The sequence below is a fragment of the Bombina bombina genome, chromosome 2 (genome assembly GCF_027579735.1).
Source record: "Bombina bombina isolate aBomBom1 chromosome 2, aBomBom1.pri, whole genome shotgun sequence".
Taxonomy (NCBI): Eukaryota; Metazoa; Chordata; class Amphibia; order Anura; family Bombinatoridae; genus Bombina; species Bombina bombina.
This window is the reverse complement of record NC_069500.1, coordinates 865,289,449-865,302,672: the sequence shown is the minus strand read 5'-3', so window position 1 is coordinate 865,302,672 and position 13,224 is coordinate 865,289,449. Positions and strand designations below refer to the sequence as shown.

Genomic DNA, 13,224 nt, shown 5'->3' with positions numbered 1-13,224 from the left:
ACCTAATCTAAGCCCCCTAATAAAATAACAAAACCCCCAAAATAAAAAAAATGCCCTACCCTATTCTACATTAAAAAAGTTAACAGCTCTATTACCTTACCAGCCCTTAAAAGGGCCTTTTGCGGGGCATGCCCCAAAGAAATCGGCTCTTTTGCCTGTAAAATAAAAATACAACCCCCCCAACATTTACAACCCACCACCCACATACCCCTACTCTAAACCAACCCCCCCTTAAATAAACCTAACACTACCCCCCTGAAGATCATCCTACCTTTAGCCGTCTTCAGCCAGCCGACCACCGATGGAACAGAAGAGGACATCCGCAGCGGCCGAAGTCATCATCCAAGGGGCGCTGAAGAAGTCTTCCATCCAATTGAAGTCATCATCCAGGCGGCGTCTTCAATCTTCATCCATCCGGAGAGGAGCGGAGCCATCTTCAGACGAGCCGACGTGGAGCCATCTTCTTCCACCGACAACTAGACGACGAATGAAGGTTCCTTTAAGTGACGTCATCCAAGATGGCATTCCTCGAATTCCGATTGGCTGATAGGATTCTAGGATTCCGGATGGATGAAGATTGAAGACGCCGCCTGGATGATGACTTCAATCGGATGGAAGACTTCTTCAGCGCCCCTTGGATGATGACTTCAATCGGATGGAAGACTTCTTCAGCGCCCTTTGGATGATGACTTTGGCTGCTGCGGATGTCCTCTTCTGTTCCATCGCTGGTCGGCTGGCTGAAGACGGCTAAAGGTAGGATGATCTTCAGGGGGGTAGTGTTAGGTTTATTTAAGGGGGTTTGGGTTAGAGTAGGGTTATGTGGGTGGTGGGTTGTATTTTTATTTTACAGGCAAAAGAGCTGATTTCTTTGGGGCATGCCCCGCAAAAGGCCCTTTTAAGGGCTGGTAAGGTAATAGAGCTGTTAACTTTTTTAATTTAGAATGGGGTAGGGCATTTTTTTATTTTGGGGGGCTTTGTTATTTTATTAGGGGGCTTAAATTAGGTGTAAGTAGCTTAAAATTGTTGTAATATTTTTGAAATGTTTGTAACTTATTTTTTTTTATTTTTTGTACTTTAGTTAGTTTAATTGTATTTAATTGTAGTTATTTGTAGCTAATTTATTTAATTAATTTAATGATAGTGTAGTGTTAGGTTTAATTGTAACTTAGGTTAGGATTTATTTTACAGGTAATTTTGTATTTATTTTAGCTAGGTAGTTATTAAATAGTTAATAACTATTTAATAACTATTGTACCTAGTTAAAATAAATACAAAGTTACCTGTAAAATAAATATAAATCCTAAAATAGCTACAATGTAATTATTAATTACATTGTAGCTATCTTAGGGTTTATTTTACAGGTAAGTATTTAGTTTTAAATAGGAATAATTTATTTAAGTATAGTGTAGTGTTAGGTGTAATTGTAACTTAGGTTAGTTTTTATTTTACAGGTAAATTTCTCTTTATTTTTACTAGGTAGCTATTAAATAGTTAATAACTATTTAATAGCTATTGTACCTAGTTAAAATAAATTGAAATTTGCCTGTAAAATAAAAATAAATCCTAAGATAGCTACAATATAATTATTATTTATATTGTAGCTATATTAGGGTTTATTTTAAAGGTAAGTATTTAGTTTTAAATAGGATTAATTTAGTTAATAAGAGTTATAATATTTAGATGTATTTAATTAATATTTAAGTTAGGGGGGTGTTAGGGTTAGACTTAGGTTTAGGGATTAATAATTTTATTATAGTGGCGGCGGTGTAGGGGGGGCAGGATAGAGGTTAATAAATGTATTATATTGGCGGAGGTGTAGGGGGGCAGGATAGGGGGTTAATAGGTATTATGTAGGTGGCGGCGGGGTCCGGGAGCGGCAGTTTAGGGGTTAACATATTTATTGTAGTGGCTGCGGGGTCCGGGAGCGGCGGTTTAGGGGTTAATCAGTTTATTAGAGTGGCAGTGGGCTCCGGGAGTGGCGGTTTAGGGGGTAATACATTTATTTAGTTGTGGCGGTGTAGGGGGGGCAGATTAGGGGTGTTTAGACTCGGGGTACATGTTAGGGTGTTAGGTGCAGACAGCTCCCATAGGAATCAATGGGATGTCGGGCAGCAGCGAACATGAGCTTTCGCTATGGTCAGACTCCCATTGATTCCTATGGGATCCGCCGCCTCCAGGGCGGCGGATTGAAAACCAGGTACGCTGGGCCGGAAAAGTGCCGAGCGTACCTGCTAGTTTTTTGATAACTACCAAAAGTAGTCCGATTGTGCCGAACTTATGTGCAGAACATCTGGAGTGACGTAAGAATCGATCTGTGTCGGACTGAGTCTGGCGGATCGAAGCTTACGTCACTAAATTCTACTTTTGCCAGTGTGTAGGGCTTGATAAATAAGGCGAATCAGCCTCGCTACAAATACGCTGCAGAATTCCAGCGTATTTGAGGTTAACGGCTTGATAACTAGAGGCCAAAGACCTTTCACACAGGAGGAAGAAGAATACCTACAGAGATTCCCATCTCATATGTCTTTAAAGAAAGCCATTTGCTTGCCGGAAGAGGGTAGTGATAATTTAGCCCTGCATATGTATTAGGAGATAATTACTTCAACTCATATTCTATATATTCACAGAATATATGTTTATGAATTTTGTGATTGGCTGAAGGCTGTCACATGATGCCATGGGACGGTAATTGGATCTAACTTGACATTTTTCAAACTAAGTTTTTTAGGATTGTATTTTTATTATGTATTTGTTGATTATGCTACTCTATGTTAAACAGTCATTGAAAGATAAACATATCTTGTTTAGTTTTGCCCATTCTTCTCTAATTTAAATTCCTAAATTCTGTTTTTCCAATTTGTGCAAGAAGGAAGTGTATGGTGCTTTCAAAGGTCTGGCCCTGCAACATCCTAAACATTGACAAACCTGATCATCGTTATAGCTAATGTATAACTGTCCTTTACTTGCTAAATGATAAGTACTGCCAATCCTTGTAACAGTGCTTAAAGGGATAGGAAAGTCAAAATTAAACGTGCATGATTCAGATAGAGCGTGTAATTTTAACCCCTTAATGACCACAGCACTTTTCCATTTTCTGTCCGTTTGGGACCAAGGCTATTTTTACATTTTTGTGGTGTTTGTGTTTAGCTGTAATTTTCCTCTTACTCATTTACTGTACCCACACATATTATATACCGTTTTTCTCGCCATTAAATGGACTTTCAAAATATACCATTATTTTCATCATATCTTATAATTTACTATAAAAAATATTATAAAATATGAGGAAAAAATGGAAAAAAACACACTTTTTCTAACTTTGACCCCCAAAATCTGTTACACATCTACAACCACCAAAAAACACCCATGCTAAATAGTTTCTAAATTTTGTCCTGAGTTTAGAAATACCCAATGTTTACATGTTCTTTACTTTTTTTGCAAGTTATAGGGCTATAAGTACAAGTAGCACTTTGCCATTTCCAAACCACTTTTTTTCAAAATTAGCGCTAGTTACATTGGGACACTAATATCTTTCAGGAATCTCTGAATATCCATTGACATGTATATATTTTTTTTTAGAAGACATCCCAAAGTATTGATCTAGGCCCATTTTGGTATATTTCATGGCACCATTTCACCGCCGAATGCGATCAAATAAAAAAATTATTTTACTTTTTCACAAATTTTTTCACAAACTTTAGGTTTCTCACTGAAATTATTTACAAACAACTCATGAAATTATGGAATAAATGGTTGTAAATGCTTCTCTGGGATCCCCTTTGTTCATAAATAGCAGACATATATGGCTTTGGCTTTGCTTTTTGGTAATTAGAAGGCTGCTAAATGCCACTGCGCACCAACCGTGTATTATGCCCAGCAGTGAATGGGTTAATTAGGGAGCATGTAGGGAGCTTCTAGGGTTAATTTTAGCTCTAGTGTAGTGTAGTAGACAACCCCAAGTATTGATCTAGGCCCATTTTGGTATATTTCATGCCACCATTTCACCGCCAAAAGCAATCAAATAAAAAAAAATTGTTCACTTTTTCAAACTTTAGGTTTTTCACTAAAATTATTTACAAACAGCTTGTGCAATTATGGCACAAATGGTTTTAAATGCTTCTCTGGGATCCCCTTTGTTCATAAATAGCAGACATATATGGCTTTGGCGTTGCTTTTTGGTAATTATAAGGGCGCTAAATGCTGCTGCGCATCACATGTGTATTATGGCCAGCAGTGAAGGGGTTAATTAGGTAGTTTGTAGGGAGCTTGCAGGGTTAATTTTAGCTTTAGTGTAGAGATCAGACTCCCACCTGACACATCCCACCCCCTGATCCCTCCCAAACAGCACTCTTCCCTCCCCCACCCCACAATTGTCCCCGCCATCTTAAGTACTGGCAGAAAGTCTGCCAGTACTAAAATAAAAGGTATAAAAAAAAAAAAAAAAATTTTTTAAGCATATTTACATATGCTGCTATGTAGGGTCCCCCCTTAGCCCCCAACCTCCCTGATCCCCCCAAAATAGCTCCCTAACCCTCCCCCTCTGCCTTATTGGGGCCATCTTGGGTACTGGCAGCTGTCTGCCAGTACCCAGTTTGCAAATAAAAATGTTTTATTTTTTATGTTTTACTTTTTGTTTCTGTAGTGTAGCTTCCCCCCCACAGTCCAATACCCCACCAGCCAAACCGATCACCAAAAAAACCATATTAACCCCTTTGATCCCCACTTCTAACATAAACATTTTCTGTAGGTAGTGGTTCCCACCCGCTCCCTCCCCGTGCACGCGCGCGCGTCCGTGCGCGTCCCCCCGGTCGTCCCCGCCCCCCTCCGCATCACAAAGGCCATCGATGGCCGCCACCCACCTCCCATACCGGCTCCCACCCACCAACGAACGTAGCCGTTAATGTCCGGTGCAGAGAGGGCCACAGAGTGGCTCTCTCTGCACCGGATGGCTACAAATGGTTATTGCAGGATGCCTCGATATCGAGGCATCACTGCAATAACCGGAAAGCAGCTGGAAGCGAGCAGGATCGCTTCCAGCTGCTTTCCAAACCGAGGACGTGCAGGGTACGTTCTCAGGCAGTAACTGCCTTTTTTTTGAGGACGTACCCTGCACGTCCTCGGTCATTAAGGGGTTAAGTCACTTTTAAATTCACTTCTATTTTCAATGTGCTTTGTTCTCTTGGTATCCCTTGTTGAAAAAAAATATGCACATATCCTACACTAGTGGGAGCTGCTGCTAATTGGCACCTTCACACATTTGTCTCTTGTGATTGGTCAACTAGATGTGTTCAGCTAGCTGCCAGTAATGCAATGCTGTTCCTTAAAGGGACACTGAACCCAAATTTTTTTTTATGATTCAGATAGATAGAGCATGCAATTTTAAGCAACTTTCTAATTTACTCCTATTATCAATTTTTCTTCGTTCTCTTGCTATCTTTATTTGAAAAAGAAGACATCTAAGCTTTTTTTTAGGTTCAGACCCTGGACAGCACTTTTTTATTGGTGGATGAATTTATCCACCAACCAGCAAGGACAACCCATGTTATTCACCAAAAATGGGCCGGCATCTAAACTTACATTCTTGCATTTCAATAAAGATACCAAGAGAATGAAGACAATTTGATAATAGGAGTAAATAAGAAAGATGCTTAAAATTTCATGCTCTATCTGAATCACGAAAGAAAAAATGTGGGTTCAGTGTCCCTTTAAGTCCCTGAAAGTTGTTTAAAATTGTATGTTCTATCCAAATATTTTCCTGTCCCTTTAATTACTGGTATATACAATGAATATACTATTGATATACCTAAATTACTTTATAAAAGAGGAAAAACATTACAATTACTAGAGAGATCACAATGTACAAATAGGCTTAAAGGGACACTGAACCCAAATAGTTTCTTTCGTGATTCAGATAGAGCATGCAATTTTAAGCAACTTTCTAATTTACTCCTATTATCAATTTTTCTTCGTTCTCTTGCTATCTTTATTTGAAAAAGAAGGCATCTAACCTCAGGAGCCAGCCAATTTTTGGTTTAGACTCTGGACAGCACTTGTTTATTGGTGGGTGAATTTATCCACCAATCAGCAAGAACAACCCAGGTTGTTTACCAAAAATAAACTTGCATTCTTGCTTTTCAAATAAAGATATCAAGAGAATGAAATTTGATAATAGGAGTAAATTAGAAAGTTGCTTAAAATTGCATGCTCTATCTGAATCACGAAAGAAAAAATTGGGGTTTAGTGTGCCTTTAACAGTACAAATTGCCAAAAATCCAAGTATTTCTTTCATGTAATTGGCAAGAGTCCATGAGCTAGTGACGTATGGGATATACAAACCTACCAGGAGGGGCAAAGTTTCCCAAACTTCAAAATGCCTATAAATACACCCCTCACCACACCCACAATTAAGTTTTACAAACTTTGCCTCCTATGGAGGTGGTGAAGTAAGTTTGTGTTTGATTTTTATGATTTCTTCTATGATAAGCGCTTCTAAGCATTCTGAAGACCAATTCCTCTCAGAGTACAGTGTTTGTCAGAGGGATGTGAAGAGAGTATCGCCTATTGATTTTTTATGGTTTTTCTCACGGAAAATCTTTTCAAGGGTTCTCTGTTATCGGTCGTAGGGATTCATCTCTTACCTCGCTTTTCAGATCGACAATATACTCTTATATACCATTACCTCTGCTGATAGTTTTCAGTACTGGTTTGGTTATCTGCTATATGTGGATGGGTGTCTTTCAGTAACTATGTATCTTTATTTAAGACACTCTCAGCTATGGTTTGGCACTTTATGTATTAAAGGGACAGTCAACACCAGAATTTTTGTTGTTTTAAAAGATAGATAATCCCTTAATTACCAATTCCCCAGTTTTGCAAAACCAACACAGTTATAATAATACACGTTTTACCTCTGTAATTACCTTGTATCTAAGCCTCAGCAGACTGCCCCCTTATTTCAATTCTTTTGACAGACTTGCATTTTAGCCAATCAGAGCTGTCTCCATGGTAAAGTCACGTGCATGAGCTCAATGTTATCTATTTGAAATACGTGAATTAATGCCCTCTAGTGGTGAAAAACTATCAAAATGCATTTAGATTAGAGGAGGCCTTCAAGGTTTAAGAAATTAGCATATGAACCTCCTAGGTTTAGCTTTCAACTAAGAATACCAAGAGAACAAAGCAAAATTGGTGATAAAAGTAAATTGGAAAGTTGTTTAAAATTACATGCCCTATTTGAAACATGAATGTTTTTTTTGGACTTGACTGTCCCTTTAATATAAAGTTTTAAATTTATGTATTTTACTTATATTTGCCATGAGTCTATGTGTATTTCCCTTTGCAGTCTAAACAGTTTCAATATAGGAATCATGTTTGGGAAGTTTATTTAAACTTCTTTCTTACCTGGGGTTCAGTCTTTTCGCGGGAAAATCTAGGCTCGCAAGGGCGCAAAATGCTGGGGTTTTTTTTATTGCGTCATTCTTGGTGCAAAATTATTTGGCCCGAAGTTGTGCCTTTGTTGACGCTAGTTGTTTTGGCGCGAAATCGTGTTTGTTATGACGCGAGTTGTGTCATTTCCTGGTGTTAGTTTTGCGCCAAAATGTTTTAACTTCTTTTGCGTAATGCGTCATTCTTGGTGCCAGATTTTAGTTATTTTACCCCTCTCCCTCTATTGCTCGCTGTTTTCATGAACTTTGAAAGTTATTATGCCTGCTTTTGTTTTTCTCTTCTGAAACTGTTACATTGTGGAAATTGAATGTTTTGCCTAATGTTATTTTTCTTTTTCTGTTTCTCATTCTAATCCTGACTCTGATGTTACTGTAGAAACTATGATGCCCTGGAACAAAATTCTACAAAGCTAAGTGTGTTCTTTTCATTTTTTAAGCTGTTGTTATTTCTTCAGCTCAATTATGTGGCATTTATCATATTTTATGCTAGCAATGTTTCTACATGTACAATAACATTTACTGTTTTTTACATATTCAGTTCATGTACTTGATTTCATCTGCAAACATCACATGTTGCTTATATCATAAAAGGTTATGACTGCTATAATACCTTTAAGTAAACTTACCATGTATTTTCAAAATTAAGATTTACTTAAAATCTTAAGTTTATTCTACTGATGGTTTCTTTGGCTCAAAGGATCCTGTATCAGACAGTTTGTTGAAAATTTTCCTTATTTTTCATTTGAACATTTTTTGTTCTTTGTTAAGGAAATGTTTCTATTTATAGCTTTTAGGAGTCTAGTCCTCCTATTAACTATGTTAATAATCCTTTTCAAATCTGAATTTTAACATTTCTGCGTTTGAGGTTTTTTCCTATTCAATATACTATCTGTATTATATTCTGGAGAATGGTTATTCTGATTCCCTCTTGGGATTGTACTACTTTTTCTATGGAAATTGGTACTTATCTGGATTCTTTAGAATTTGAATATAACCTTAGTAGAGCATATTCACGTACTGTTTATATTTTTAGCTCAGCTTTATCTGTGGCTGACATTACTGTTCTCTCAACCTTTGCTGAACAGTTAGCATAAGCATTTTCAGATTCTTAAGTATATAACTCTGTTTATTTACTTTAGATGTATTCATTTAATTATGTTTGCTATATCTATTATTATGATTTCAAATATATTTTATTATCTCTCTCTTGTTAGGATAATAATTTGTTTGATTTCTATTATCTCAACTATTTCTGGATTTTTAGAGTTTTTTTCTGCCCTACTTTTAGTCCGGTGATGTAGATCAGTTGGTGAATGTCCTGACTACAAACGCTTGTTCTAGACCCAAGGGTCATAAATTCATTTCCCATTAGGGTTAATACAGACCTTTGGCCTTTGAGGTCAATTTATTGTATACCATTTATTTGGGTATTAATAACTACTGTTTTTATCAGCTGCTAATTTGGTTAACTCCGAGTGTAAGCCTTAAAGAAGCGTTTTTGTATCCTTCTAGGAGAAAAAAGCTATATAATTACTAGTTATTAAAATGCATGTCCTTCTGGTGGGGGGCAGATTAAACTGTTTTTGGATAAACTCAGTCCAAATTCTATATTATTCTTAGGGTTTAAATAGATTTTTAGAATGAGACCTCCTATGGGAAGAATCTTTCTTTCTTTCTCAGTACACTCTGTGAATTGTTTTCCGGAGTGATTATGCCAGTTCTTTTTGCAGGAACAGAATTTGGGTTTCTATTCAATTCTATTCTTTGTTCCTAAGAAGAAAGGTTTATTCAGTCCATTCTTGGATCTGAAGACTTTTATATACATTAAAGGGACATGACACCCACATTTTTTCTTTCTTGATTTAGAAAGAGAATGCAATTTTAAACATCTTTCTAATTTACTTATATTATCTAATTTGTTTTATTCTCTTGATATTCTTTGCTGAAAAGCATATCTAGATATGCTCAGGAGCTGCTGATTGGTTGCTGCACATAGAAGCCTTGTGTGATTTGCTCACCATGTGCATTGCTTTTTCTTCAACTAAGGATATCTACAAAATGAATCAAAATAAATAATAGAAGTAGATTGTAATGTTGTTTAAATTTCTATTCTCTATCTGAATCATGAAAGAAAGATTTTGGGTTTAGTGGCCCTTTAACTGCCTGACTCACTACTGCAACTACAACTGATGTAACAAGCTACCCCAACATTATGTCTCTGCAACCTAAACCTGTAGACTGTGAGCTCTCCGGAGCAGGGCCCTCTTCCTCCTGTACCAGATTTGTTTAGTTTTATGTTTTGTATTTTTATCATAAATGTTGTCATTGTATACCCCATCATTGTACCCAGCGCTACGGAATTTGGCGGCGCTATACAAATAAATGATAATAATAATAATATTATTTTGTTAGAGTCTCTCTTTTAAGTTGGAGATTATAAGGACTATTATGCCTTTTTGTTAAAGTCATTTCATGTCCACTCCATTTTTAAGGATGTTTATCCTCATATTTTATTTCATTCAGACCACTTGTGGATTCTGAGATTTTCTTTTTAAGCTTTACCAATTTGTTGCTTTTCCATTTGGTTTAGTGAAAGCTTTATGAATCCTTTCAAAGGTTCTTGGTGCCCTTATTTCTGTCTTTAGACAGTAGGGTATTGTGGTGCTTCCTTATTTGGATGGTATCTTGGTATTAGCTTAAATTTTTCTTTTATTAAAGCCAGACAGATAGCTCAGCATGCTAATGAACTTTAGCCGAGGTCTGTAGCAACCTGAGGGTTGCAGGTTTGATTCCCGGTGAGGTCCATTCAGACTTTACGGGTGATTAGACTTGCTTTACAAGTACCCAATACATACTGAATCAATGATACAGGGATTATTTTTAGATATCACAGTTGATATTTTTAAATCCTAACACTCTACTCTCTCTGTTTTGGTGATTAGTCTATCATCATTTTATTCAGGGAGGCTCCTTTTGTTCGTCCTTTCTGGACTGTATTCTTAATGGATGCAAGTCTTACAGGTTCGGGAGCTCTTTGAGGGTTTTTTGACAGCACAAGGGGTTTGGAAACTTCAAGAGGCGAGGTTTCCAATCGATATTTTATAACTCTGCGCTATTTTTCAGAGCTCATTCAGGCTTGGCCTCTTTTAGGAGAGAACTTTTTAACTTTTTGCTTTCAGACAGACAATATCACAACTGTTGAAAAAAGAAACTTGGTCCGATGTTGTAAAACAGTAGATATGTTTATTCTTTATTCTCCATATGAAAGGTGACAAATACACACAAAGCAAAAGGTGTATGCAGGCTCGGTCTTACGCGTTTCGGCGGTAAAGTTACACCTTAATCATAGATCAATATCACAACTGTGGCATATGTCAATCAACAATAGGGACTCGTAGTTCCTTAGTAATTAAGAAGCATCTTGAATACGTTCTTAGATGGAATTCATCTCCTGTCTATTTTCTACGATTTCAGACATTTGGGAAGTGGATTATCTCAGCCGTCAGTCTTTGCATCCGGGAGAGTGGTGTCTATATACAGTTGTGTTTTCTCAATTTCCCAGGTACCTTTTCAGGTCCAGGGATTCTCAGGTGGAGATGGTGGATGCAGTGTCTTGGTTTTGCAACCTGACTACATCTTTCCGCCTCTGTTTTTTTCTTCCTAAGGTGATTTCCAAGATCATATTGGAACAGTGTCATGTGTTTCTGATAGCATCAGCATGGCCGGGTTTGGTATGTGGATCTTGTTTGGATGTTTAGTTGCCATCCTTGGCCGGTTTCTCTTTGGCCAGCCCTCTTGTTTTAGGGGCTATTTTTCCATCGGGATCTCAAATTACTAATTTAGGGGTATGGAAGTTGATTAGTGTTTAGTCATAGAGGTTTCTCTGACTCAGTTTTTATCGCCATGTTGCAAGCTTATAAGTCTGTTTCAAGGAACATGTATTATCAGGTTTGGAAAACCTATATTTTATAGTGTTCTTCTCAAATTCTCTTGGCATTCTTTTAGAATTCCTAGGATTTTACAGTTTTTCAGGATGGTTTGGATAAGTTTGTCTGCAAATTTTTTGAAGAGACAAATCTATGTTCTTTACGTTTTATTTTCTATCTAGAAAGCTTGTTTAAACTTCCTGATATTCACTGTTTTGTTCAGGCTTTGGTTGGTATCAAGCCTGTTCATTTATTAATTTCTCCTTTTTGGAGTCCTACTTGGTTTAAAGATTTTGCAGGCTCTTTTCTTTTGAGCCTGTATTTTCTTTGAAGATTATCTACTTTCTTGGAAAGTGTTGTTTCTTTTGACCATCTCTTCTGTTACAAGAGTTTCTGATTTGTCACCCCTCTCTTGTGTGTCTCCTTATCTGATTTTTTCATCTAGATAAGTTGTTTTGTGGACTTCTTTGTTGTTCCTTCGTTGTGTCCTAATCCTAAAGAATTCTTTGAGAGTTCTTTACATCCTTTGGATGTGGTAAGAGCTTTATAATTCTATATCAAGGTTACTAGGATTTCAGAAGACTTCTAATCTATTTGCTGTTTTTCTGGTTCCAGAAAAGGTTAGGAAGCCTCTGCCATTTCTTTGGCATCCTGATTAAAGCTTTTGTTTTTCAAGGCTTATTTTGAGGTAGGACAGGCTCTGCCTCAAAGATTTACAGCTCATTCTACTAAGTTCAGTCGCCATTTCTTGGGCTTTTTCAGAATGAAGCTTAGGTTGATCAAATGTACAAATAAGTAATTTGGTCTTCTTTGCATACTTTTATTGTTTTTACCATTTTTATGTATTTGCTTCTTCTGAAGCAGTCTTTGGTAGAAAACATTTTTTCTGGCAGCTGTTTCAGTTTGATTCTACAGCTTTTGATTTAAGTGTTTTGAGAAAAACTTAGTTATTGTGTGGATTTAATTTGTCAGTGGAAATAGCAGTTGTTATTTTATCCCTCCCTCTCTAGTGACTCTTCTGTGGACTTCCACATCTTGGGTATTTCTATCCCATACGTCACTAGCTCATGGACTCTTGCCAATTACATGAAAGAAAACATAATTTATGTAAGAACTTACCTGATAAATTCATTTCTTTCATATTGGCAAGAGTCCATGAGGCCCACCCTTTTTATGGTGGTTATTTTTGTATAAAGCACAATTATTTTTCCTGTTCCTCTTTTTGTATGCTTTTTTATTCCTTATTTTATCACCCCACTACTTGGCTATTCGTTAAACTGAATTGTGGGTGTGGTGAAGGGTGTATTTATAGGCATTTTGAGGTTTGGGAAACTTTGCCCCTCCTGGAAGAATTGTATACGTCACTAGCTCGTGGACTCTTGCCAATATGAAATAAATTAATCAGGTAAGTTCTTACATAAATTATGTTTTTTCCTCCAACACAGTCACAAAAGAAATGCATACTATTTAACTAAATGGTAATTATGACTTTATAAAAGATGTATAAACTTTCAAGACCTTAGAACCTCATTAAAGAAACATGATTTGCCATCTTTGTGACTAACAGTGGCTGAGACTTTTTTTTTTTTTTTTTTTAATAGTATTGTATACTTAAAAGTATTTCCTTTCACATGAATTTAGATTAAGAGGTTATAACACTAAAGCTATCAGGACTATTAAAGGGACAGTCTAGTCCAAAATAAACTTTCATGATTCAAATAGGGCATGCAATTTTAAACAATTTCCAATTTACTTTTATCACCAATTTTGCTTTATTCTCTTGGTATTCATAGTTGAAAGCTAAATCTAGGAGGTTCATATGCTAATTTCTTAGACCTTGAAGGCCGCCTCTT

The 13,224-nt window shown here is 36.7% G+C and overlaps 1 protein-coding gene across 1 annotated transcript in view; it reads right to left on the bottom strand.

Moving 5' to 3' along the window:
• The window catches only part of BMP2K (BMP2 inducible kinase), a 479,609-nt gene that overhangs the window by 46,002 nt on the left and 420,383 nt on the right, over positions 1 to 13,224 (bottom strand). The gene's annotated exons all lie outside the window — the stretch shown is intronic.